General features: G+C 51.8%; 1 protein-coding gene across 3 annotated transcripts in view; it reads left to right on the top strand.

Moving 5' to 3' along the window:
- ZNF423 (zinc finger protein 423) overlaps positions 1-25,137 on the top strand; it is a 300,257-nt gene that overhangs the window by 197,375 nt on the left and 77,745 nt on the right. The window lies entirely within an intron of this gene.

The following is a 25,137-nucleotide window of genomic DNA, read 5'->3' as shown; positions in this document are numbered from 1 at the left end:
AGCACTTCTTTAAATCTTCTCTTTGCCAAAACTATTGCTTTGCTGAGACTTTCCATTTTTCCATTTGTTTCACACATGTTCATAATTGTTGAAATATTTTATGATGGCTCCTTTAAATTCCTTAGCAGATAATTCTAACATCTCTGTCATCTCTGTTTTGGACTATTTGGATTTTTTTTTTTCAAGTTGAGATCTTTCTGGTCCTTGGTGGCACAGATGATTTTTGATTGAAGTGGGAAGAATTCCAGGTTTGTCTCCTACTAAATCTTCACTGATTCTTTTCTGACTAGTGGTGGGTGTGGGTGGAAGTCCACGCTCCCAGATTGTCTCTACTGACACCATGGGGAGGGGCCATGTTATTGCCCCAGCAAGTGTGAAAGTCCTGGCTCCCTATTAGGCTTTCTCTGACTCCACTTGTCCTACCTGGGCATTTTGAGCCCCGTGCCCCATTGCCACAGACAGGGGTTCAGGAAACTGCAATGGAATCATAGCACTTGGATGATATTAATATTGGAAAGTGGTGATGTTTCTGAGATGGAGAAGCAAATAAAAACGTGACAGATTGTTTTCAAAGCATCAAATGGAAATTGTCAATACAAACATATTTCTGGACCTAGCAGTTGAATGTGTGAATTAGTTTTGGACCTATTAGGAAACAGAATTATCCTTTTTTTTTTATGACTGATACAACCCTCCTGCCCAACCCTTTCACTCTGGGAAGAGGATTCCGTGGACTGCTCTTTTAGTTTTAGGGGCTGGTGGAAATGCACGAAACTGTAGCACAAATCTGGCTTCCCACAGCTACTTGGGTTTTGATAATCTGTCCCCAGAATCTTGGGTCAGGTTGGATTTCTATCAAATATTAGCATGCACTGTAAAGGCCCCTAGCTTTAGGGGAAAAAAATCATTGTTTCTACTGGTAAAGTGAATCCTTAAAAGATGCCGAAGGTGAGGTCCTCGTCCACGCTGAGCCTGGTTTATCTTCCTGTGTCCACGTACTCTGAATTCTGTGGCCTGTTCACCACACACAGGGCTGCAGTGAGCCACGAAAGGCAGCTTTCATGTGTGCTGGAAGAAACCTCACCAATGAGGTTTTCATGAAAGATTTCTAATAAGGGGTAACCTTCTTCAACACACATACACTCACACACACACTCACCCCTCAGTTGTGGCCGGCGTGAAGGGCTTCAACTATCTCAGCATGTACCTTCAAGATCAGTTTTATTAAAAAACAAAAAAGATGTAGCAGCTCGCTGTAAAACATGCTGCGGGTTCTCTCTGCAGCATCAGGGTCAGAATCTGGTTTCGGATATCTGGCTCTGTGTCCTCTTTCTCCTGGAGACCTGTGGGCAGCCTTCAACTCAAGTGGGCCCTGCTCGGGTTCGAATGTCCTTAGCAGAGTTTGCACGGTGTCTGCTTCTCTGCTTGGAGGTTTGTGGAATCTTGTCTCTGGGATGGCAGGAGCATTGCTCTTCAAGATAAATGAACAGGTGAATAGAAGGGTAGAATGTGCTGCTCACCCGGGTCTCGCCCATCCCAGCGCACCTGCAGGGTACTTGGCAGAGGACCGATATTTGGCTGCTCTGCACCGGCCCCACTGTACTGTTTGTTAAAACAATGGCATAGCTCCTACACTACTGGCCACGAGTGTCTGCCCTGAGCCCCCTGCCCACAGAGCCGCCCCCGTTCTTGGACCCCTGGTCCTCCCCTAGGTCCAGCAATAGGATAACTTCTGGTCCATCAGGGGCTCCAGCCTTCAGCCAGGGACAGTGCAGGTTGGTGGGGACCGTGGTGTACCAGTTGTTCGTACGTTTTGCAGGTCAACCCCACTTGTTACCGTGATTTTTGCTGCTTCTCTCTCTCTCCACCCTGCAGGAAGTGTTTACTGAATTCTAGCTGATGCTGCTGCCTTACTCTTAAGCCAGCTTCTCTTGGTCCAGTCTCCTTTCTTCCAGATCACCCTTCCCTCCATGCCAGGCGCCTTCTGCGCCTGTCCCCCCATCCTGCTTTCCCTTTATGTGGTGTTGATGAGTGTTGTGCATATTTGATTGCTGTGCTGGAGAGAACCCAGAAGACGATTTTGTATTGCTCTAATGCTGGCCCCAAATGATGGGACTTTCCTGCAGGAAATTTGTTTACTCATACGAATCTTTTGGCAGTTGTCATTCTGTTTACAAGTTAGACAATATCTGTTTGGTTTTCCCTGACTTTTTTATAGCTGCCACGACGTGGCGGCTGTGAGTGCAGCCTCTTTCCTTCTCCTGGCTCAGACCCCGTTCAGGCCCCTGCACATTTTCATCGAGCAGTTGTAATGACACCGGCTTGGCCTGTTGCTGGTGTTTTTCTTATTCACCCCATTACCAGAGAGAGGTTGAGGAAACACCTTTCAGGGAATCTGCCCCACGTGCTTTGGGCGTGAGGCAGTTTGAAAGTTTTGTCGTTAGCACAACCCTCCTTCGTTTCACAGCCGGCAGCCTGTGTTAAGTGGCGAGCTGAAAACTGACATTTGTCAGTCAACCCGCGTATCTGCGGTGCCTTCCTTCAGCGACATGCTGCCTTTGACAATGACTCTCCTTTTCAGTATGGCAATTAATTACTAAGTGAGTGTCTGTAGGAAGGCACCTCACTCAGCCAGGCTTCCAGGCCTGGTGTTAGGCAGGAAGCTTTGTTTATTTGAAAAAAATCTGAATTCTCACGAGGGAAGGTTTGTACTCCCTCCTCTCCTGGCCCCTTCCAGAGGTGGGTCTAGGGGTCTGCTCTCTCCTGATCGACAAGGATCTGCTCTGGGGAATGGAAGGAGGTGAGGCAGGCTTGGTTTTGTTTTGTTGGGGGGGGGGGGCGGTGACCTGGAGTTCCCTCCTCCTTAGGCACAATATCTAGGAGTGTCTTGCTCTTCTGCAGAAACCAAGAAGGGGTCATAGCTAGAAGCTTCTGACCACCTGTTTCATGTTGCTCATTAGGAAGCTGAGAATCAGAGAGGGGCAGACACTTGCCCAAAGTCACACAGATGGCCAGAAGCTGAGGTGAATGCAAACCAGACCTGTGTATACCCAAGTGCCATCTCTCCTCACTGTCCCACTCATTTATTCATCAGAAGAAGCCCCCATAAGGCCTCTTGAGTGAGTTTCCAGGGGAGGGGCCTGGAAGTCTGTGTAGTCGATGAGCTCCCCCACCGACCCCAGGATTTGTATCATCAGAGAAGATCAAGAAAGTCTGGTCTGTATCACATCTGCTGGTGGTGGGTCCAGGGACCTGGTGGGAACTTTAGAGCTGGGACTTTGGGAGCCTGGGGCTTGGATGCTGGGGCCGGGGCTGTGTCCGGAACCCTCCGTTGACTTGGCAAAGGGAGAGAACAATGGGCTGTGTGGGCACAGGGCCCATACGTCAAGCCAGGCGGCATCCAACGTAGAAATAATTTTGTTTTGGAAACTAACAATACCTTATCTCTGTTTCCACCCGAGTCATTTGTTTTGTTTTCTGCTGTTCTTTTATACTCTGATTTTATCCTCCCAGGAGCTGGTGAGGTGGACAAGCTGGGAAGCTGGTGGGTAGTCGTGGGGCGAGAGTCCTGCTTTCAAACCAGTTAGTGCAGTGGCTGTGGGTACCAGCAGTGGGGCAGATGCCGGGTGCTCACTGATGTTGGGGTTCAGACGTAAGGGAGCCGCTGTGCAACATTCTGAGGCCTGAAGATGGGAGAATAATGTCAGACTGTAGCACCATAGGGCTGCTGACCGTAATCACGTCCCTCGGGGGAGCCGAGGTCCTGCAGAAACCCAGTGTGCGTCAGAAATGGCGTGCCATTTAGGGATTTAGTGCCGATGGGCACTAGAAGCGAGGCCACTGGATCACTGGTTCTCAAACTGCAATCTGAGGAACACTGGCATTTCATGCTGGTACCCAGGTGGGCCATGGGGGTTAAGAGCAGCTCTGTCCTATTCTGCTTTGGAAGTTGGTGTTTCCTGTAAGATTTCATGGGGAAAGTCAGAAGACTGCCCTGGGTGCCTTGTGTGTCCCCAGCCTTCACACCATTGCCGGAGTAGGAGAGCTGTGTGTCAGGCCTGGCTGGGGCAATGCTGGGCAGTCTCCAGACCTCTGCGGACCTCAGGCTCGTCTTCTACAAGGGGCGGATGCCCTGTCCCAGGTTCCTGGCAAATCTGATGGGATGTCAATGGCCACTGGCGCTTCATGTCTGGGTTGAGGGTCCGTGGCAAGAGACCCGGGTGTCCAGTCAGTGGGTTGACAACGGTGGCCCTATCTCCTGCCTTCCTGTGTATTCTATGACCTGCTTTTGCCACTTACCCTCTCCCAAGTCCAGGAGATTTTCTTGTAGCTCAGACATCGGTATAACAGGAGAAAACCCAAGGGCCCTTAGTCTCAAATGGATTCTTTGCTCTCAAAAGCTTCTTCCTGCATCAGGGCACAAGCCTTAGAGACTATGGCACGCTTGTGCCCTGGCCCATCATAGGGCTCCTCTCGCCTTGCCCCTACTCCTGGCAAGCCTCAGAGGTGGGCCTGCCTCTGGACGACCTTGGGGATGAGGAAGGAAAGATGGAGACTGGAGATTTTCTTACTTTTTGTATAAATTATTCAGGGATGAATCCACTGGATAATTGCTCATCCCTTCTCTCTACAGCCACATTGTTGACGTGGGCTGCTGGTGCTGTGCTCTCAAATAGGGAAGGAGGACCAGCTCCGGAATTTGTGCAAAGTGAAAATGCAGGGCCCTGTGTGAGAAAATTTAGATGTTTAAGACGGCAACAGCAAGATATGAAACCATGTGCAGGGCCCCTTTTAATGCAGGCCCCATGCTAGCCCAGGTCACATGCCCACAAAACCAGCACTATTTACAAGCAAGATTCTTTGAGTGGCAGAAACCCCACAGGACTCAGGTCTGCATGGTATGGTTGTGCAGGTTGTATACTGCACAAGTCGAGGGGACACCATTCACATTGCTGTCTACATGGCTGCCCTGCCAGAGGTCACTTCAGCTAGCCCCTGACAGTGGCAGTGTTCCAGAACCTTGGGACAAGGGGCTGGCTTCCGCATGTCCAGATTCTTCCCTATAGCCCGGGTTCTGGAATCTCCCATCCCTTCTCCCTTTCTCCTTGGCATTTCAGGGACACGTTTCTCCGCCAAGCTGAGGTGCCGGGTGCTGCTGGGGAAGCTTCCGCTGTTCGGTGCTGCTCGCCCGCCGGAGGCTCCGCTGTTAACCTTTGGGGTTTGCTCATAAAATAGAAACGCTCTTTGTAGGTCAGTTTGTCAGTAATTTTGGCAGCCGCGGGGCCACCGAGGGAATGAGGCATGGTTCCCACTTGTCTCTCGTGCTCGGTTTGGAGACTTTTGCGGAGCCCTTCCCCGGGAGGAACGCTCACCCCTGCCGGAAACAAGAGCCGCTTTTCTCTGACCTGGTTTTGAATCGGCAGGAGCAATTCCTGTGCTGCAAATGTGCCGCCGCTGAGAAGGAATTTGGTCCAAACCTGGCGGTGGAGCCTTCTGCTGGGGGCTTTGGTTTCCTGGGCAGGTGGCACCTTCGTGGGCCTGCCTAGTTTTGCTTCTGCTCCCGTGTTAGGTGAATCGGAAGGTTCTGCTGAAACTGGCACCCACCCGAGCCTCTCTGGGCTCACCGTGGTCTACAGACCTCACCTTGGCCTGCCAGCTGACTCACTTGGTCCTGCACATCCCCTCCTGTCCTCTGTCCCCAGCCCCCGGCCTGGGCTGTGGAGGTTCTGGGCATGTTTCATTGCGTTCACGTCCCAGTACCCAGCGCTGTGCGCTATGCTGGAGGGCAGGGCACATGATGGACAAGTTTTCATCAGACGCTGCCCTCAAGGGCCTGGCAGTGGGAATGCAAGGGGGCCGGATAGGTGAGGAGCAGGCTGGTGGAATCGGTTGTTACGGAGAACAGTATTCAGAGGGTCTCCAGTGGTGGCCTTGAGAAGTCAGGAAGGGCTTCCTTGCAGAGACAGTGATGAACTGCACTCTGGGTCCTCTCCCTATTATTTTTGGGGGCCTCTAGGGAGCAAGATTGGAACAGAACAGGAAGCTGGGAAAGCCTAGGCTGGGACAGCATTGTGGTCTGGAAATTCAATCCCACCCAAACAAGAATTGAGCTCCAACTGCGTGTAAGACCCATTGCCAGATCAGAGTTGATTCAGCCAAAGCGGAGATTGTGGAAGTGAGGGCTCCAGGTCAGCCAGAGAGGTGGGTTGAGTGGCAGGGGAGGGGGAAGAGGGCAGGTTAGGGTCTGGGGGAAGGCTGCAGGCGTCTCAAGGAATGAGACCCTGGCTCCTGCCTCCTCCAAGAAGGCAAGTGGGCTGAGAGGATGCTCTCCAGCTGCTTCTGTGTTCCCGAGTGTCACCTGTAGGTCCCCAGGCCTGAAGGCGGACCCACAGGGCACCTGGGCCCAGAGAGAAGTCTGGAATGTTCCTGGAACATGGAGGCCTGCTCCTAGGTCCCTGGACAGGCCCCTGGGCTGTGATGTTTGTAGAGAGTGCTGTCTTTTGAGGCTGCAGGGTGAGCGTGTTTCAGGCAAAGGAGCTGCAGGAGCACAGGAGGCCTGGAGTCCAGCCTGTCATCCCCCCATGAGCTTTGTGACGTGGAGCAAATCATTTCCCCTTCCAGGAACCATACTCCAACCTTCACATGACTGAGCTAGAGTAAGTGACATCTCGCCATGTTAGCCAGGCTTCTTTCTGTAGGGCTTTTCTGACTGTGTACGTGGTGGTGACGGCAGTGGTGAGAGTGAGCATGACAATTCTCGAGCACTTAACGTGCCGGGCCCTGTTCTGAGCAGTTTACATGACTGTCCCACTTCATTGTCACGTCACCCCCCGAGGGATACCCTATCCTCCCATTTTACAGATGGGGAAATTGAGGACCAGAGGCAAAGATGCCTGCCCAAGGTCCCACGGCCAGCAGGAGTCAGAGTGGGGTTAAGATCCGGGCGCTGTGGCTACAGACCCCATGTGCTCTACTACTGTTCAAATTGCCCCCCCTACGCTACAGCCCATTATTTATGGAGCGTCTGCCTGGAAGGAGCAGTGTTCCCTGGAACACACTTTCTAGCTGCTTTTAATGGGTGCTTCCGGCTGCCAGCTCTGGACAAGCTTTAGCTCCAAACTCCAAATTCCCACCAATGGGGACTCCTGTGGCGTTGCATAGATTAAGATTCCCCTGTTTTCCTTCTTCATAAACACCGAGCAGAGAAATTCGCTGATGGAATGTCCACTCGAGGACGCCCAGGCCCAGGCAGCTGAGAATAAAGGGGAAATTTGTGAAATGAGGTTTGGAAGCTGCCGGCCCGGCTGGATCGCCTTCTAAGCCACGATGATTTATTTCGGCGATGTGGTCGCCAGTAGTGGCGTTGGTGTGGGAGCCTGCGCGCTCGGGCCTGGGTCTGGGGCTGAGGGAGCCTTCAGGGCCATTCCAAGCTGATGGCGCAGTGTGGGCCAAAGCGGGCTGCAGTCGGCCTGGCTGCAGGCGCTAACAAACATGGCTGGCTCCCTCCCTGCTCCCCTCGCGGTTGCCTGCTGGGCCTGAAAGCCTGGCTTTGTCTGCACTGCCCTGGGGGTCTCTCATGGGCTGAGAACGTGTCCAGCTTTGTGTTCCTCTGACCCAGAGTTTAGAAACCGGAGGTTGGTTTGGGGGCTCTTTGTTCTTCTGGCTTGGCCTTTGGGGTGTCTTCCCACAGGGTCTCGTGTCCTCATGGAGAAGGCGTGTGTGACATGGGGCAAGAGCTGCCCCAAGTGAGGGGTCTCGGTGCCCCCACGACCTGGGAAGCTCTGTCCCTGTTGCCCCCTTTGAGTTGAGGCCTAAGTCACACACTGAGGGTGCCCACGTTATGTGTTGCGTGGTGACTGTGTGTAACCCCCACCAGTCAGCACCCACATCAGCAAACGCCCCGTTTCCTTGCCCTCAGCACTTTCCCTTGAGCCCCTCGAAGGGCAGCCTATCTTCTGTCCACTAACAGATGCGCTCGGCCCGCCTCTGAACTTGTAGCAATGGCAACCTGCTGTCTGCCGTCTTAGCTCACTGCTACGTTCGTGCGCTTCCTTTACTGCTGTGTGGGGCCCCCCTGTACGGACATATCCCAGTTTGCTGTGTGCTCTCCTGATGTCTGGGGGCTTCCTGGTGTGGGGCTGTCGTGAATGCTGCTGCCAAGGCCATCCGTGGAGGCGTGTCCCGTGAACATGTGCACCCACTCCTTTGCTGGCGTAACCAGTGGGAGACTCCTGCTTCATGGGGAAGGGAGTAGATAGAGCCCGACAGCTTTCCAGGGTGGCTGTACCTCTCTACCTGCCCCCTCCCCCAGCAAGGCCTGCCCACCTCGCCACCTCATCTCCCAGCCTCCGCCAGCTCACCTGCTCGCCCCACGCCTGTCTTTTCCTGTGCTCCAGCGCTCTGAGGCCCTTTGCCCAGCACTGCCCTCTATGTGGAATGCCCTTGTCCAGCCCTCCACCCAGCTGCCTTCTTCATGTTCGTGTGCCACCACCTCACGAGACTGACTACCCCTGACCCGGCCTTGTCACTCGAGTCCGTCCTCCTGTTTAATTTTCTTCTGCACTTCTCGCGACCTATAGTCATCTGTCACTCGTTTGTTTGTCTGTGTAGTGTTTCCCACGAGAGTGGACTAGGGACCTTGTCTGACTTGTTCCTGCCTGCATACCCAGTGCCTAACCAGAGCCTGGCGCTTACCACAGTAGGTCTCAGTAATGAGGAGAAGAATGAATGGACTTGAGCTTTTCAAGCCCAGGTGTCATGTCTTTCCATGCTCCTGTGAGAAAAGTGAGATCAGGATTATGGTCTCCATCTAACAGGTGAGGGTAAAGAGGCCTGAGAGAGAGATGAGCCCAGACGGGGCCCCAGACTCTAGCCCGGAGCCCGGCGTTCCACCCAGTGTCGTCTGTGAGTCTTGGCTCTGGGGTCTCGGAGTCTGGGGTCATTTGCTGTGTGCCCCTGGTGCAGGATCATTAACCTCTCTGAGGCTCAGTGTATTCATGAAGTGCTCAGCCAGTCCAGGGAGTGCTCAGTGATCGGAGCTTTGTCTTTTATCAGCTGGGTTCTCCGGGACACACACTTCTGTACACTGACTGCCGTGGGGACGATGGACAGGGAAAGTGCTCCCTGAGTTTTAAAGACTGCCGCGTGACCCTCAGCCTTTGTCTCCTCCCTCCCTCCCTCTCCTTTCTTGGTTTGTTTATTTCTAATCTGGAAGCAAATTCCAAGGCAGACAAACACGTGTGTGTGTGCATGTCTGTGTGTGTGTGTGCGTGTGTGTGTGTCTGTGCACGTGCACATTTGGGGAGGGGTTTCTCCTCAGCCCAGGGTGCCCAGTGTGGAGTTCTGACAACAATGCAGCCTGGCATTCCAGGCAGGGCTCACCCTGCTTTCAGACACCAAACCTCTCAGGTGTTAGACATCCCATTTTTGACCTCTGGAAGTGGCAGTTTCACATGGTTCAGCCTAATATTTTGGGGCCTTTAGAAGCAACCAGGTACAGTAAACAGTTGCTGCATGAATTATACATCATTTCCATGCAGTCTTAATGTTGCCCCTTCCCCTACACCCTGTCTGTAAAGCAGTGAGTTTCTTCAGCAAACAGCCTGCACCTTGGGCTTTTTGAGCGTCTCTGCACATTGGGCTGCAGGGCCTGGGAGGCCCTGGGCCCCACTCCCTGAGCTCCTTGTGCAGAGGAACTCTCTGCCCAGCTCTGTGCTCACCCACCAGGGTTTGCCAACAGCGAGGGCGGGAGAGGTCCTCAGTCCCCTTTCTCCTGTGCACAGGCCTTCTTCACTCTGGCTTTGCGACCTGTTCCCCTCCCCTGCCTCTGCCCCAGGAATGATGATCCAAACACCCAAGAACTTGGCTTTGTGTCATGCGACAGCTCTAGAATAACAGAAATGATGATAATTGTAAAATAATAACAAGAGCTACCATTTATGGAGTGTGTGCCATGTCCTGGCACCTTATGTCCATTATTTCAACTTTCCCCCAAATTTTTATAAAGTAGGTGTTACTGTTCCCATTTGACAGATTAAGAAACTGAGGCAAAGGAGAGGTTCAGTAATACACCTAAGCTTTCACAGCTGGGAAGGGTCACAGCCTGGAGTTATATCCAGGTTACCTAATTCTGAATGTCTTCCCCACCCCACCCCCCGCCTCCTGGCTTCCTTGCTGTTTCTTCCGATTTGAGGGATTCGAGGATGAGCTGAGGAACAGTTTCCAGGAGGAAGATAAGGCACAGGGAAAGGCTATGCTTGATTGACAAGCTCTCCCAACAGGGACCTGGTCTGCATTCTGGGAAGGGGGGAGATGGGGAGGGCAGGCATCACCCGGGAGGCTCCTGGGGTGGTGGAGTAGGGAGGGCTGAGCTATATTTGGACTCATAGGGGGTGGGGGAAAGAAGGCTGTGATGGCCACATGTGTGAGCTCTTTTGGACTGAGGAGCGGCCAAGACCAGGGCCAGAGGATCTGCCCTCTTCAGGGCCGAGGTTCTGAGGCCTTTGTGGACTCCTGGGAAGCACAGTCAGAGCATCTCTCCGCATCCAGCGCCGCCTCTGAATTGCGAGGGTACGGATTTATGGAGTCCTAGAATCCCGGACTGGGAGACCCGTAGGGTCATAACGCTGGGGACCTCCCACTCGCATGGTGTGTATGAGAGCTGCGCTCATACGCGTGAACACAACGCGGGCTTTATGTAGCAAACCAGAGCTTTCTCTGGAGCACATGCTGTCCAAGGGAAACAAGAGCCGAGCCACATGTGTAATTGTAAATGTGTTCCTAGCCGCATTGAAAAAAAAGGAAAAGGAAAGCACATTCTTATTTAACCCAATATATCCAAAACAGTATGATCATACCAGGTAACCAACTTAAAAAATTACTAAGGAAAATGTTTTGCATTCGTTTTCTCATAATGGGATGGGGGTTTTGCACTGACAGCGCATCTCAGCCCCCTTTCCAGGGCGTGTGGTTGGTGGCTGCGAAGCAGACCTGGCAGCTCTGGTTAGGAGCGCCCCATGTTCCTGATGGGAAGTGCATTGTGAGTTGGGGGCTGTGGGCCCATGAGCCAGCAGGGGCCCCCTTGATGAGAAGGGCAGGCGCTTGGGATCACTGGCAGAGGCTTTCATTTCAATTGAGAGTTTGGAAACAGGCATTCCCAACTTGCTATCTTGTCAGCCCTCCCGTTCATCATGGCTGCTCCAGGGGTGGCCCTCAGAGAAGTCTCACTGCCCCGAGGGAGCTCCGAGGTGGTCAGACAGAGCACGAAGCCCAGGCAGACCCTACGGAAGAGAGGAGCCCCATGGCCAGAGCTCCCACCTTCACTCTAGTTTCTGGCCTTGGGTGAACAGAACCCTAGGCAGTATCTGCTGGCGTGGAGTCACGCCCACCAGCCCCCAGGTGGTGCTGATAGTGGCAATGGGCGTGGCCACATCTCTGCCTGACCTCCCCCTGCTGTCATCCCAGGTCGCCTTCCCTGACAGACACTGTGAAAGCAATTCTCCATGTCTCCTCCTGCAGCCACTGGGAGATAAAAGCAGGGCTGCGGGGATGGTAAAGAGGGAGCCAAATTATATTTATAATATTAAAGTGAGTGCATTTGTGGCTTGCTGTTCTCTAGGGTTTTTCATAAGGAGAAAAACACAAATTAGCATTTTCCATTTCCATATATTGACTAGAAAAATCGCCTGCTCTCAATTAAGACCTATAGCTTTTGGGATGTATGCAACAATTTTATAAAATATTTACAGCGAGATTTGCATTTTACGTGGTGCTACAGTTTTTCTTGTGTTTAGGAGAAAAAGCTGAGACCTGTGAGAGGAAACACATTCTCTGGAATCAAGGGGCAAGAGAGCTGCGGGCTGTTTTTCTTGCTTTCTCGGTGTTTCTGATGTTGTCTCTGGTAATTACCGAAGGCGATCCACCCGTCCGCTGTTTGTCGGTCCTTTCGCAAAGCCTTGCTTGTTTGACAAATCTATTACTTTCACTTTAAAACTTGCCGGAATGGAGCTGTTTGTGGCTTTGTGCGAGATGGAGAACAGTTTCTCCCCCCCACCCAAAATGTAAAAGCATGCCGTAAAGAACATAGCTATTTCCCGGATAATTTGCAGTTGTATATTTTATGTTAATTTCACCGAAAATACTGCACCCCTGCCAGGTTTAGTAGTGGCTTCGCTGTGATATGAATAATTTCTAGTGAATCATTTTTTTTCTTCGTTTAAGATTTGGCACCTTTTTAAGATTTTAATAATAGCAACAAGGAGGAAGATTTAGAACAAGTAAAACATTAGTGCCAAAGAAATTCACGTTGAGCGCTAATGTAAAATAGCCAGAATAATTACATGGAAAGCAGTTTCCACAGATGTTTTTCCTTGTAATGTAATAACTATTTACTAAACTGTTTATTTTAGGCCTTTGGTTTATAATAAAATATTTATGTATTCTCGGCTGTAATAAAAAAATATTGACAAAATGCTATAGAGGTTTAGAAAGACAATTGATATGTTTATTTTCCAGGAATCGAGTGTGGTATGTTTGGTGCTATTTCGGTGGACGTTTCGAGATTATCGAAACTGGATTTGGTTTTTGAGTCTATTCCCTCATTTACCGGTTGAGAGCTGATGAAGTATACAAAGTAGTATTTTGTTAGCTTGTTGTTGAGTTAGGGTGTTGGTAGGTAGTGTATATTTAAAAATATAATTTTTTTATTTATTAAACTTATTGGGGTGACATTGGTTAGTAAAATGATATAGGTTTCAAGTGTATGTTTCTATTAGACATCACCATATATTTGACCCTATAAATAGCATTCTTAGCTGTGAATTCTGCCAGTGGACTGGGGAATACCAGAGTTGTGCTCCGTATAAATCAGATGGGCTAAAGGCGGGGGTCTGTGGCTGGGGCGACATGAAGAAGTTATTAAGTGCTTTTGTGGCATTTAGATTCAGGCAGGGTCAGGGGCTGCCGGGAGGTCAGTTTGGTCCTGGGTTAGATAGATTTGACCTTGATTTTCAGCTTCTGTCTGCAGCGGGAGGTGTGTCCCAGTGTCGGTGGGCCCCACGAGAGCCCCCGTCTGGATCTGGGGTGGCCGGGAAACCCTAACTTCTTAAGCTCCTCGGTGTACAGTCCTCATCTGGAGGCAAACCAGCCGTCGGAGGCAGAGAAGAGAGCCCCACCCCCACCCCCGCACCACTCCCTGCCCTCCAGCCTTGAAGGGGAGGGTCCCGTCCGGGCCTCCAAACGGAGCCCAGGCTGGGACGAAGGAGTTTAAGGACCCAAACGAGAAAGAGGCCACAAGGGGTTCTGAAGGAGCCTGTGGGGCCGCGCCTGCCTGCGTGCTCCAGCCGCTCCCTACGATCCCGTGTTGTCATAACCAGCCTGGTGCTGCCCTCTTGCTCTCTCCCAAGGCGTCAGAGTTGATAGCCCTGTCGGAGGGTATGTCTCTGAGCCTGGGTGTTGGTTTCTGTACGTCTGGTTTGTTGTGGAGAGTTTGTGCGTAATTAGTGTCTCTAACATTCGCATGACTGTGGGCTCGTGACCCAGAGTCTTCTGCGTTTAGGTGTCCTTCTGCGTGCTTGTGTGTGTGTCGGGGGTCAGTGTATTCGATCTGTGTGGGTTTGTTTCTGTGTTTTGGGTCTAGGTGTGTTTATGGCCTTGTATACGTGTATGTTTGATTGTATGTGTTGGATCTGTGGGGTTGTTTCTCTGTGTTTTTGTGCATGTCTGTGTCTGTCTCTGTTTCTTTTAGTGTGTGTGTGTGTGTGCGCGCGCGCGCACGTGTGTATGTGTGAATGTGTGCTCGCGTGTGTATGTGTGAATGTGTGTGACAGGCAGCCCCCTCTGCTGTGTGCCTGTGTGTTTCTGAATCAGAGAGAGAGAGAGAGAGAGAGCGAGCCTCCCGCTCTATGGAGGGACCAGCCCCTTCCTTGAGAGAGAGGCTGCGGCTTCCCAGCAGAGCTGCTGTGCTCCTGCAGGTAGGTAGGTGCGTGGCCACTTCTTTCCACCAAACTTTCTGGTGGAGGGGAGGAGAGAGGGGGAAGCAGGGAAGAGGCTCCGAAGGGAAGGGAAGTGTGGAATTTTTAATAAAGACAGAGACAAGTGGGCCTGCTCTCAGAACACCCAGAGCAATCTGCGAGAGGAAGTTTGCTGCCTTTGGCTCTTCATCCAGAAGACGTCCTTTCTGCAGGCTGGGGGAGGCCAGTTCCAGGGCCTCTGCCTGGAGGCCCCTCACCCCTCAGCTGATGGGCAGGCAGCCTGGGGGAGGGGGGCCCTCAAGGACTTCCCTTGTGCTGCTAGTGATTTTGTTTTTGGGTTATTCTCCGGCTTAGCACAGCCCCGGTAATCTAGGACAACATACTTCATACTGATCCCCGGCAGGGGATAGGGGCTGCCTCTGGGGGTCCCTGGGGCGCTGTGGGAGACCCTCCTCAGCTGGGTCCAGTGATGAGCTTACCAGCCCTCCAACAGGGACCCAGGAGAGCACCACAGAGAGAAGTGCTGCCTTCTGAGCCCGCGGCAAAGTTCTTGGTCTCCCCTCTGGTCGTAAATAATTGTCTCCTTGTGCTTTCACTAAATAATCCCTACCCCCTTTCCTCTTCTGTGGGCCCTGCCAGCCGTCGTCTCCGGCCTTCCTGCAGATCCCAGGCCATTCCCTCTCCCGTGTACAGGCTTGGCTCAGCTTTAGACCGTCCCCATTTCAGACAGACATGAAGAAGGAAGCAGGAGGGACCAGGGACTTGGTTGAGAACACACAGCCAGGGTAGCCTGGCAGCAGACCTGTGGGAGGTGCCACAAGCTTACCAGAAGTATTTCCAGATGGGACTTCTTGGAGGGAGGGTCCCCGGAGGTCCCATGGGGCAGGGCTGAGACCGGAGGGACAAGCGTCCCCAACAATGTCTAAGAGAGGGGTCTGTTCGCAGCTGGGCTGTCCTGCTGTGTGACGATGAGTCTGGGGTCAGAATTGGATTGCTGGGGACAATAGCAGAGAGGCTGTGGTCGCCACCAGGGGTCCCCCTCCCACTCATTCCTGCACAATCTTCCCCTCTCCTCTAAGTCAATCTTGAGTGAGTATTTAAAGGATATTGCTTTGAGTTGTGAGCAAGTGCTTAGTTGGGCTGGAGGAACACCTTCCTCAGGTATCTCTACTCTGATACCTGCTAACTTTCTCTAGCTTCCCCATTTTTTGAACACCAGTGGTAAACGGGGCATATGAACTGGGGAAAAGAGGCGTTAAGATGGATCTGTTAGAAAGTGTTCTACAAGGAGCAAGAATGAGAAGGGGTGTGGGGGAGGGGAGGGGACGCTCCTGTGGGTGGGGGGGGCTCTGGCTAAGGGCGGGCAGCCACACCTTTGCCTGGTGGGTCTGAACCTCGGGGATGCTTTGTCTTTTGTCTAACTCTTCTCTGGTCACATGTGGCTGGCTCCTGGCCGGTGCGGGCGACCTGCTAAGCTTTGCAGCGATGAGCTGGCACACAGAGCTGTTTGTGTACGTTTTGGTTCAAAGGCGCTTGGGCCAGGCCAGGGAAAGACAGTTCACTCCACGAGTGACTAAGGCAGACGACTTCTGTTCCTGTTTTTCTAGAAGTGCCATGTGGAACAGCTCCCAGACTGCATCGGAGTGCTTTATTTGTTGAGTAAATGGTGAGGTGGTGGGGGTGGTGGTGGTGATATTCATTTTGCTAATTGTTCCTGTTCCTTATAACTTCAGGTGAGTGGCCCCTCTCTGTTTAAGAAAGCCTAAAAACAGAAACTCAAGGAACATTTTTTCTTACAAGAAAAGAAATGCTGATAAATAGAAAGAAGAGATAGAAATCAGCCTTTATCTCACCTCCCGGGGAAGACTGCTGTTAACAATTTGATGTTTACCATTCCTGAGTCTGTGTGTGTTCAGACACATGTAAACAGGTATAAAAACACTTTGTTGCAGTTTGATATTTATACACAAAGTACACATGTCAGTAAAGACGCCATGACTCGTTATTGATGCCTACGTTACGTACAGACAAGCTCACGTGTCGTAAGCATACAGCTCGCTGGATCTCCTCAGCCTGACCCCATCCCCAGGACACCGACACCCAGAAGACCGCCTCGTGCCCCCTTCTAGTCCGACCCCCAGAGTAACCTCGGTCCTGACTTCTGACGGCAAAGACAGTGGTGCCCGTTTTTGTTCCTTTACACGAGTGGCATCAGCGTGTACTCTTTGGTACACGTGTCTAGGTTTAGATGGAGGAATAATGTCCATACTGTTTGGAACCTTTTCCCCAACAGGATACGGTGACAGCTTCCCATCGCTTCTGGCAGCTGCTTGCTGTCCCCTGCTCGGAAGGGCCACAGTTTCAATCCCCCCGTTGTAGCTTTTAGCTTTTCAGTGCTAACAAACATTGTCCTAGTGAACCTCCAGACTGGATGGGTGACTTTCGCCTTCTCTTCAGGGGCTGGGTGGCCAGAATGGCGGTGGAGGGAGGGGCCCTTGCTGGGCGGCTGCAGGGGCCCAGGTTGTGAAGTGGAGGCTGCTGGCATCGCTTCAGTTTGCCAGCTGGACCTCATCAAGTGCGGGTGTTAATTACTGGGAGGCCCCTGGTTCTGCGAGCAGGCGGGGGACGCTGGGGCTAACTCGTGAAACAGGGTCACCTTGAAACAGACGCTTCCAGGGGAAGCGGAACCGGGAGCAGTGCAGGGGCCGGGCACCGGCTTCCACCACTCTCCTGTAAGTCACCCTGGAGCCCTGTGGGGGCGTGTGTAGGATCCCCCCGGCCCCAAGCAGCAGTGAGACGTGTGACTTCATCCCTTGCTTTAATTGGGGTGAGCTGGGAATAAGAATACCCATATCGGTGGCTTACCCCTTTCCAAATGACCCTTGGACTCTGAGGCAGCTGGCAATCCCTCATGTCCTGAAAATGTGGCTTCAGTAAGCACGCTGGCTCGGGAAGGGGGCCGGGGTTCAGAAGGGACACTGCCTGGCACTGCCAAGCGGAAGCCCAGCTGTGCAGCGTGCCCAGGTCAGGAGGTGCGGCCCCGCAGCCCCAGCCAGGTGAGCTCAGGGCTGCAGGCGAGCAGGGCCAGGTTGGAGGAGAATTAGGTTACTGCATTTCCTCTGTAATTCTTTATCAGGGCTGCCTCCCGGATCTGTTGCAGGAAAATCAATGTGTTCTGACTCCATAATTTCCCAGGTTGCCTTACTCCAAGTACATTGTGCAGGGAAAGGTGACATCTCTGGTCAGGTCTGTATGGACCAAATATATAGGTATATATATTCCCACCCCCACCCATCTCCACCTCCCAGCATAGGATTCTGGAATTTCACAACCTTTGCATGCTTTTGTGGAAACACTCATTTGTGTTTGCGCCAGGCCGCTAATGGCGGACGCCCAGGTCTACGGAGCTTACCTCTGTTCAGCTCTCGTTATGGCGAGGAATGTGCCGTTAATAATGCATCTATGGGACTCAGCTGTGTGGGAGCCAAGTAATTATCCCACTGTAGCGTTCCCGGCTTCAGTGTCATCACAACTGGGGCTTCATTAAAAGTCCTACCAGACACGGTGTTGTGTGCTGCAGCCTGTATATATATTTTTTCATTTAAATTATCAGCCTTGCTATGGCTCAGAGGTAATTTGACTTTTTGAAACCGCCGAGCCCCTGTGAATTCCCCTCCCCTTCTCCCTCTCGCTGCTCTACCAGCTGATCAGCCCCAGAAGAACAAAAGGTTTATCTGAAGCTATGAAGCATATATTCACCAGCTTCTGGCGTCTAGATAAAAAAAAAAATCAAAGTACTCCATTGAACATGCTAATACTGAGCAAAACGCACACAGCTAGACACTAAACCTTTACAGGGATTTGGGCATTTGAAAAGTGATACCCAGATCAGGTCTTGAGCTATGTTTCTTAGCCCAGAGAAGAGCAGGTAGCAGAGGAAGAAGAAAGACTGTTTAGAAACGAATATGAAAAGCAGCCAATGAACTGTGGCAGAGCTCCCACCTTCCGTGTTCTCTCTTTGTCTGAGTTGGGTTGGTGGGCAGCCAGAAGTCTACATAAGGGCACATCACAGGGACGTGGGTTTCCCCCTTTGACTTGGAGCTGCTGAAAACTGGAATGTTGAGTGGGGTTCGGGGGACGGTGGAAAGAAATGCCCAGGACTGGGAGGGTGGTTCTCTTTGTTTCCCTGACTCCCTGCGGCCTCTTTAGCTGTTGACAGGGGAGGGTCAGTGAGCACCCCAGAAAGGGGCTCCATCGAGCACACTACCACTCTGAGCGGTCCTTTCTTGGGGCCTCCTGGAAGCCTGGCATTTCCCAGCTCTTTCCAATTCCAGTGGAGAGCAACCCCCAAAGAAGACTGGCAGAAACGATCAAGTTCCAGGAGTCAATCATTCATCACAGAGATAGCAGATAGGCGCTTGATTGGCAATGTCTGCACGGCGGCAAGGCGGAACTTGTCTGTCAAATACGCCGACTGAGCTCCTGTACTTGGTTCTGGATCAAGGAAGATAAGGAAAGGTACAGGATTCGTTTCTGCCTCCTAGAAGCTTTCGGCTCACGTGGGAGGCAGACATGGCTACAGAAAACATCTCGCATTGTAAGCAACTTACGATTAAATGCTGGAGCACACGTTTTCATCAGGGAAGAGGACATGGAGAATACAGTAGTCCAACAAGACAGCCGAAGGATGTGGCCCCTCGGCACTGATGAGGCCAGCCTGGGGGGAGTGTAACCTACTCGTGCAGCCAAGGAGGGTGTGGCCCAGTTTGCTGCAGCGCATTCCCAGGTGGAGGGGAAGGGAGGAGAATCCAGTTCTCACTGTGCCCGCCCCACGGTGGGACCCTAAGGGAGCTCTGTCCTTTGGGGATAGGGCCCAGCTTCTCTGTGTGCAAGCTCGGAGCGAGCTGCCAGCCATCCGGGCAGAGACGTGCCCGGGGAAGGAAGGTGTTCATCCTAGCGCATGAGTACAATGCACAGGATCCCGTGGCCCTCTGGTAACGGGCCCCTTTGGTTTGGAGAGTCCACCCCAGACACAATCTCTGAGGCCTCCGCCGCTCCCCTACCCCTCATGCCTCAGGGAAGACCCGTGGGATCTCAGACTCTGTCCCGGACTTGGACCTCTCATGCCTTCTCCTCTTTGTCTGGCAGCTCTGTGCCAGGCTTTGTGCTGAGTGCTGGGGACCCTGAGCCAAGGCAAACAGAGCCCTCACTCTAAAGGAACATCCAATTTCACAGGAGAGGTGTGGGTGTGCAAGTTCCAAACAGTACGAATGGGTTAGGAGTGATTGCCTGTCCTGGTTCTGTGTGGATGAGGGTTGATATGTGAGGCTAGAAAATGGTCAGTGGAGGTGTGAAAGTGGAGGGGTATTTGAGCCGGGCCTCTGAAGGGTACATAGGAGTTTACGAGAGGACTAAGGAAAGATGATTTTAGGTGATGGGCACAGCACAAGCTCAGAGACATTAAAGAGAGCCCGAGTCTCCTTGCTACTCTTCTTGCCAAGGTCACCAGTATTTCCTGCTTGTGGAAACTGGTGGCTTCTGTAGTCCTTCCTGGTCACTGGACCGTGCTGGCCACTCCTTGGACACTTGTCCTCGTGCATATCTGACTACTCCCAAGTTGATGGTCCTCAGCACTGCCTTCCCTTTCTCTCACGTTCGCCCTCGCAGCCAGCTGTCTGCTGGGCGTCCAGCTCAACGCCTGAAAATGTCTTCACCCCCTTCACCTCGTATCAGTCTCTTTTCTCAGTCCTCTCCCTCACAGCAGTTTCTGGATCAGCTCCTTCCATCCCCACGACCCCTACCCACATGGTCGTGGACCTCTGCTGCCCGTAAGCTGGCTCTGCCGGCCAGGTAAGCTGCAGCTCTGTCCCAGCTGCAGGACCGGGGTCTCTCTCTGCCGAAGAGGCCAAATCCTGGATGCCTCGCACGTTTGCCAAACGTGAGGCTGGCGGCACTCCATTCTTCACTTTGTCTAAAGCCGAGGACCGTTTGCAGGGCCTGTCTGTCGTGCTGGTCAGGGTCTCCGGAGCCCTGTGGGGCAGGGAGATTTGGACTTAAAGGAGCACGTCAGGCAGTGAATATTGTCTCCAAGATGTGCACACACTTGGATTTGGCTGCAGGGTCAGAAGCCCCCACTCATTTCTGGGAAAACAGGTCTTTGCCTCCTTTTGGGGCCGTGACTTTGCGCTCATGTAAACCATTTGGAATCATTTTGGTATTTAAGCCTCTAAAGGGCCACTTGTCCCCGTCAGTGCTAAAGACAGTCAAGTTACAACCCCCAGGAATGAGGTCGCCCCTCCTCCTGGGGTTTCGGCTGGGGCTGGGGCTTCAGAAAACAAGGTGCCTTGCTGCTTTCCTGACCAGTAGGGACTCAGGGAGAGCAGGAAAACCCAGCCAAGCACGTGTCCGCACCCAGGGACCCGCTCACAGACCCCAGGTCCTGCTTCTCCCTGGTCCGGAGCTGGAAAGACAGAGGCGGAAGAAGTGTTTGAATACTGTGCTGTGAAGGGAACAGTCCTGCAGCGCGGCAGTTGTGATATTAGAGCAGGCCTCCTAAGAGATCCCCTGGCTCTGAGCTGTGATCCACACACCACATTCGCAGACAGCTGGTCGCCCAGCGTGGGCTGTGCCTGCCGCTCGGAGCTGGCACACTGGCGGGGACCAGGTAACGCTCTAATTTCCCTCATGCAGATGCGGCCAGGAATATCTTAATTTATTGGTGTGCTGGCATGCAAGCGGGAATGCTGCCGGTGCAGGCTCGCATAACTATTAGCCAAAACTGGAGCTGAGAGGGGCCTGACTCCTCCTAAAGTGGGTTTGAAACCATCACTGCCTTTTGTTGTGTTTGGAAGGGCTTGAACAATTCTTAATTATTTAATTATGGATGTGCAAGTAATATACTGGGAATGGCCCTGCCATTCCAGGGACACGGAGCAGAGGAAAATGTTTAGTTACCGGAGGCAAAAAAAAAAAGTGGTAATTAAATCCAAGTGTGGTTTGTATCATGCCACGCTCGCGACTCCGTCAGTGATGCAGGCAGGAAGAGGTCTGCGGGGCCTCACCTTGGAAATTCTGATGTAATAATTGTAATAGCAGCAGCATCGTCACCGGGCTCCAGCCGAGGCCTGCACAGTCACCAAAGCTCTGGGTTAGGGTTCTGGGAGGCAGGTGCCACTGGTCCCATGTTGGGACCAGACGAGGAAATAGTCTCAAGGACTTGCCCAAGGTCTCACTTCACCCAGGGCTTGGAGCCACAACTTGTATTTCTAGGACACTGGGGTGACCTGCCTTCCCTGTTCTATCACCGGAGGGGCTGAGCCCAGGTCTGCAGCACAGTGACTTGTCTCTCCACGTAACCGAGCGAGGCCAGCCCTGACAACTTTGGTGACTTTGCCTGAATTGTGTGTCTGATTCCATGGCAGGCTTCCCCTGACGGACACCTTGTAATTATCCCATATAAGCACTCATTGTATTCATATCATTAATTCTGTTTGGGCTATTAGATTTGATAGATACATTAAGCATTATATAGTTCTCTTTATACATGAAATGAACTGCCTTTGAACAGTCAGCCGGCTAATTGCCGGTAATTTGTGTTGCTAACGAGAGGCAGAATAGTGGTGGAACGTTAGGCTCCACAGTCAGTTAACACATTTGCCGAGGCAGCGTCGTGCACGCCCTCTGTGGCAGAGGCAGGCTGCCTCGCACACGTGAGCAGATTGTTACACACGTATACAGCTCAGCAACAACAATTTCTTACCCCCTCCCCAAGGACTGTGCAGCAGTGGCTGGGGTGACAGTGGGTGCGTGGGTCTGAAAGATGTGAGATTTGGGGGGGAATCTGAGAGTGGGAGGGAAGGCTTCAGCTGCTCCTCTGGGGGCGCGGGGGCACACTTCCTGCCTCAGTCCTCGGTGGTCCCCCACCCCTCACCCCTTGTCAGTATCGGGAGGCACCCATGGCTCTGCCCTTTGGATCGTAATTAGATGATTTCTGCTCCGGGTCTTCCAGGTGGGCCTTGCCACCCTGAGGGGCTCTTGGGAGGGGATTGGACTATCCTCAAGTCCCCTCTTCCTCAGCCAAAATGTAATTTGGAAAAGGGTGGTGGTGGTAGTGGAGGGGGAGGGATGGGAATAGCTGGAATTCAGTGACCGTTTCTGATTCCTCTGCCTTGAGAAAGGCATGACAGCCTCGAAAGCCTCGGAGAAGCCTGGGGAGTTACGTTCGTTAATGAAGTGATGGGGGCGGGTGGGGTGTTGACATGGATGAGACAGATGAACTCCTTCCTTCTAGAATAACAGGGACCCCAAATTCATATGTTGAAGCCCCAAGCCCCAGGACCTCAGAATATCACTGTATTTGGAGAGAGGGTCTTTAAGGAGGTGATTCCCTTAAAATGAAGCCTTAGGATGGGCCCTAACCCAATCTGCCTGGTGTCCTTTTAATAAAGAGGAAACCTGGACGTCCAGAGAGAGACCGGGCGTGCAGTCATACAGAGGACAGAGCAGGAAGGAGGCTGTGACAAGGAGAGCAGCCCCTCAAGACACCAGCCCTGCTGACACCTTGATCTTGGACTTGTGGCCCCAGAGCTGGGAGAGAATAACTTCTGTTGTGCAAGCCCCCCAGCTGTGGTGTTTTGTCACGGCAGCCCGAGCAGTGGAATCTAGATAATTCTAGCAGTTCCTTCCGAATGGATTGGAAGGGTGTGGTATGGATTTATTAGAAAAGTCCCAGAAAGCCCCTTCAAGCTCAAAAAATAGAGTTTTCGGACCAAGAAAAGGATGCCCTCCATTAGAGTTAACTCTGCTGGAGCTGCTAAACTGAGAGGATGTGGTTGGCAGCCAACTAGAGGACTTCTTGGAGAGACACAGGTTGGAGAATAACATCTAAAGCAGACTTATCTTGATTAGAAAACCTAAGTATAATTACTACTTCTAAATCCGACCAAAACAGGGATCTCTTCTACTAAGGCAGAATATAGTTCTACTAATTCAAGGAAACATATTGATAAGTGTTATTAAAGACTTCCAAAAACCAAAAAAAAAAAAAAAAAAGAAAAAAAAAAAGAAAAGGATGCCCCAGGCTGAGGCAATAATCACGACCACTCAGGGTTTATTCCATAGCAGAGTTCCTGGCCCCAAAAGGGTGTGGATGGAAGTTGTCTTGTACACCCACTGTTAGTTACCAAGGGACACGAGGCTGCTGGGGAGGGGGCTCCTTTGTTGTTTGAAATGGCTGCACAGAGACCGCCTACCCCTTGCACCAACCATCTACACCCCCATTTCGATGGAAGGCATGGGAGAGGTGGGCGTTCGCTGGGCATGGAGGGGTTGGTGCCTCTAATCCAGCGTCTGAGAAAGGGACCTTGTAAGGCTGGAAGACACTGCCCGTGGTCATCTGAGGTCACTCCAGCAAGTTTCTAGGCCTTGCACCTGCTCAGTGAACGAGCCAGGCCTGTGACAGACACGTTCCTTAGCCCCTCAGGCCCTAACTTCCTCCTGCCCATTACTCCAGTCCGTCATTTAAAAGAATTTAATTTGCTTTTAACGTGCAAAGCAAAGCTTTTGGATTCTCAATTTCTGGGCCACCTATTGCTGTTTCTGGGATTGCTGTACTTGGCTATGGTACAAATAGCCTTAACATGAGTGATATATGTTACTGATTGTCACACGCTGCAGGGTACCGTGGTGTCCTGGGCCGTCTCCAGCCTTGAGTCCCTTACTCTGGCCAGTGGGCAGTTGAGGTTGATAATACGTGTATGCGTATGAAACGTCTGTGGTGTGTGAGCACTTTTATAGGTGGTTGTTAATGTATTTGTAAAGCTAATGATGGCATTAGAATAAAATTGTTAGGTTTAGTCTTTTTGTGCCTACATAGATTTGTTTTCAAACAATTTTGAATCCATTGACATTTCATACAGAATGGAAACGGTGTTGCCATTGTGACTTTTCTTTTCCCCCACTTAGGGTGTAATCACAATATAGTATTCTAATATCAGATGGCAGCTTTATCTGAAGAACCCAGATGGCAGGGCCCTGTCAGTATTCCCGGCTATAACGTCCTACCTATTCTTTCCTCGAGGATGGGGACGTAGAGAAAATGAGAACGCCTACCATCTGAAGTTGGCCAAGATGTCCCCAAAACACGACTGATGGTTGTGCCAGTAAGGCCCTAAGGGTTCTGCCCTTTGCTGCCTCCTGAAATAGTAGCCCAGAGATGGCCTTGGCGTTGGTTGATCCTGGCTGGCCTTTCCTTCTGTTTCCAGCCAGCCAGCGGTAAAGAGAGAAAGTGAGAGCTTAGTTTCGAGTAGGACACTAAGAGCATCTCATCTTTAGAGGGTTTCTGTGTGTACGGTACATTAATATTTGTCGTGTTGGCGAGGCAGTCACATATAGATGTAGATAGGCGGTGTGGGTCATTGAGAAAGTGGTGTGACAAGGCTGACACTTAGTGATGACGGACAGTCACGTTGGTGAATTAAATATAGAAATTCAAAACGGCACTAAAGTCTCTGTCATCAGCATAGATGGATTGTGTTTACTTTTTAATCAGCAAAGTTATCCCTGCCCATGGAGAGAAGGTTCAAATAGCACAGAATAGTGTACACTCTCCCTTCCTCTTGGCTCCTTCCCCAATTGCCACTTCCCAGAAGTCACCTGCCATTCTTATTGACTCTTCTGTGTCCTCCAAGGATTTTTTTGTGCCCATGCACATGTACTAGTGACATGGGATGAATTACATTTGTTATTCTGCGTCTTGCTCACTTTACTTTTAGCATTGTACCGTGGACATCGTTCCATATCAACCCATTTGGTTTTACTCCGTTAAACAAAAAAGAGTGCATCGTGTTTTCTTGGACGGCTGCACCGTGATTTACGTATTTAATCACATCTTTCTAGATGGAGTCAAAGCATTTGCAAGGTGCGACGGGAGCATGGGGAGGGCTTCAGAAAGGAGGTGACGCTGGCTAACAGGCTTTGAAGAGTGCGTGGGCGTTGGTGAGGTGAAGTTTGTAAGTGTGTCGATAACTGCCATGTGGAGGGCGGTCATGGAGGATGGGAAGAGACTCAGGAAGGGAGCACAGCGGGATCTCACGCCTCTTCTTCCTGGAGGGACCTGCTCTCAGGGCACGTCCTGCAGTTGGAGAATGGGCCTGTCTCCTGCCTCCTC

This window comes from Rhinolophus hipposideros (genome assembly GCF_964194185.1).
Source record: "Rhinolophus hipposideros genome assembly, chromosome: 21".
NCBI lineage: Eukaryota > Metazoa > Chordata > Mammalia > Chiroptera > Rhinolophidae > Rhinolophus > Rhinolophus hipposideros.
The sequence above is the reverse complement of the archived record's forward strand: the minus strand, read 5'-3'. Positions and strand labels throughout refer to the sequence as shown.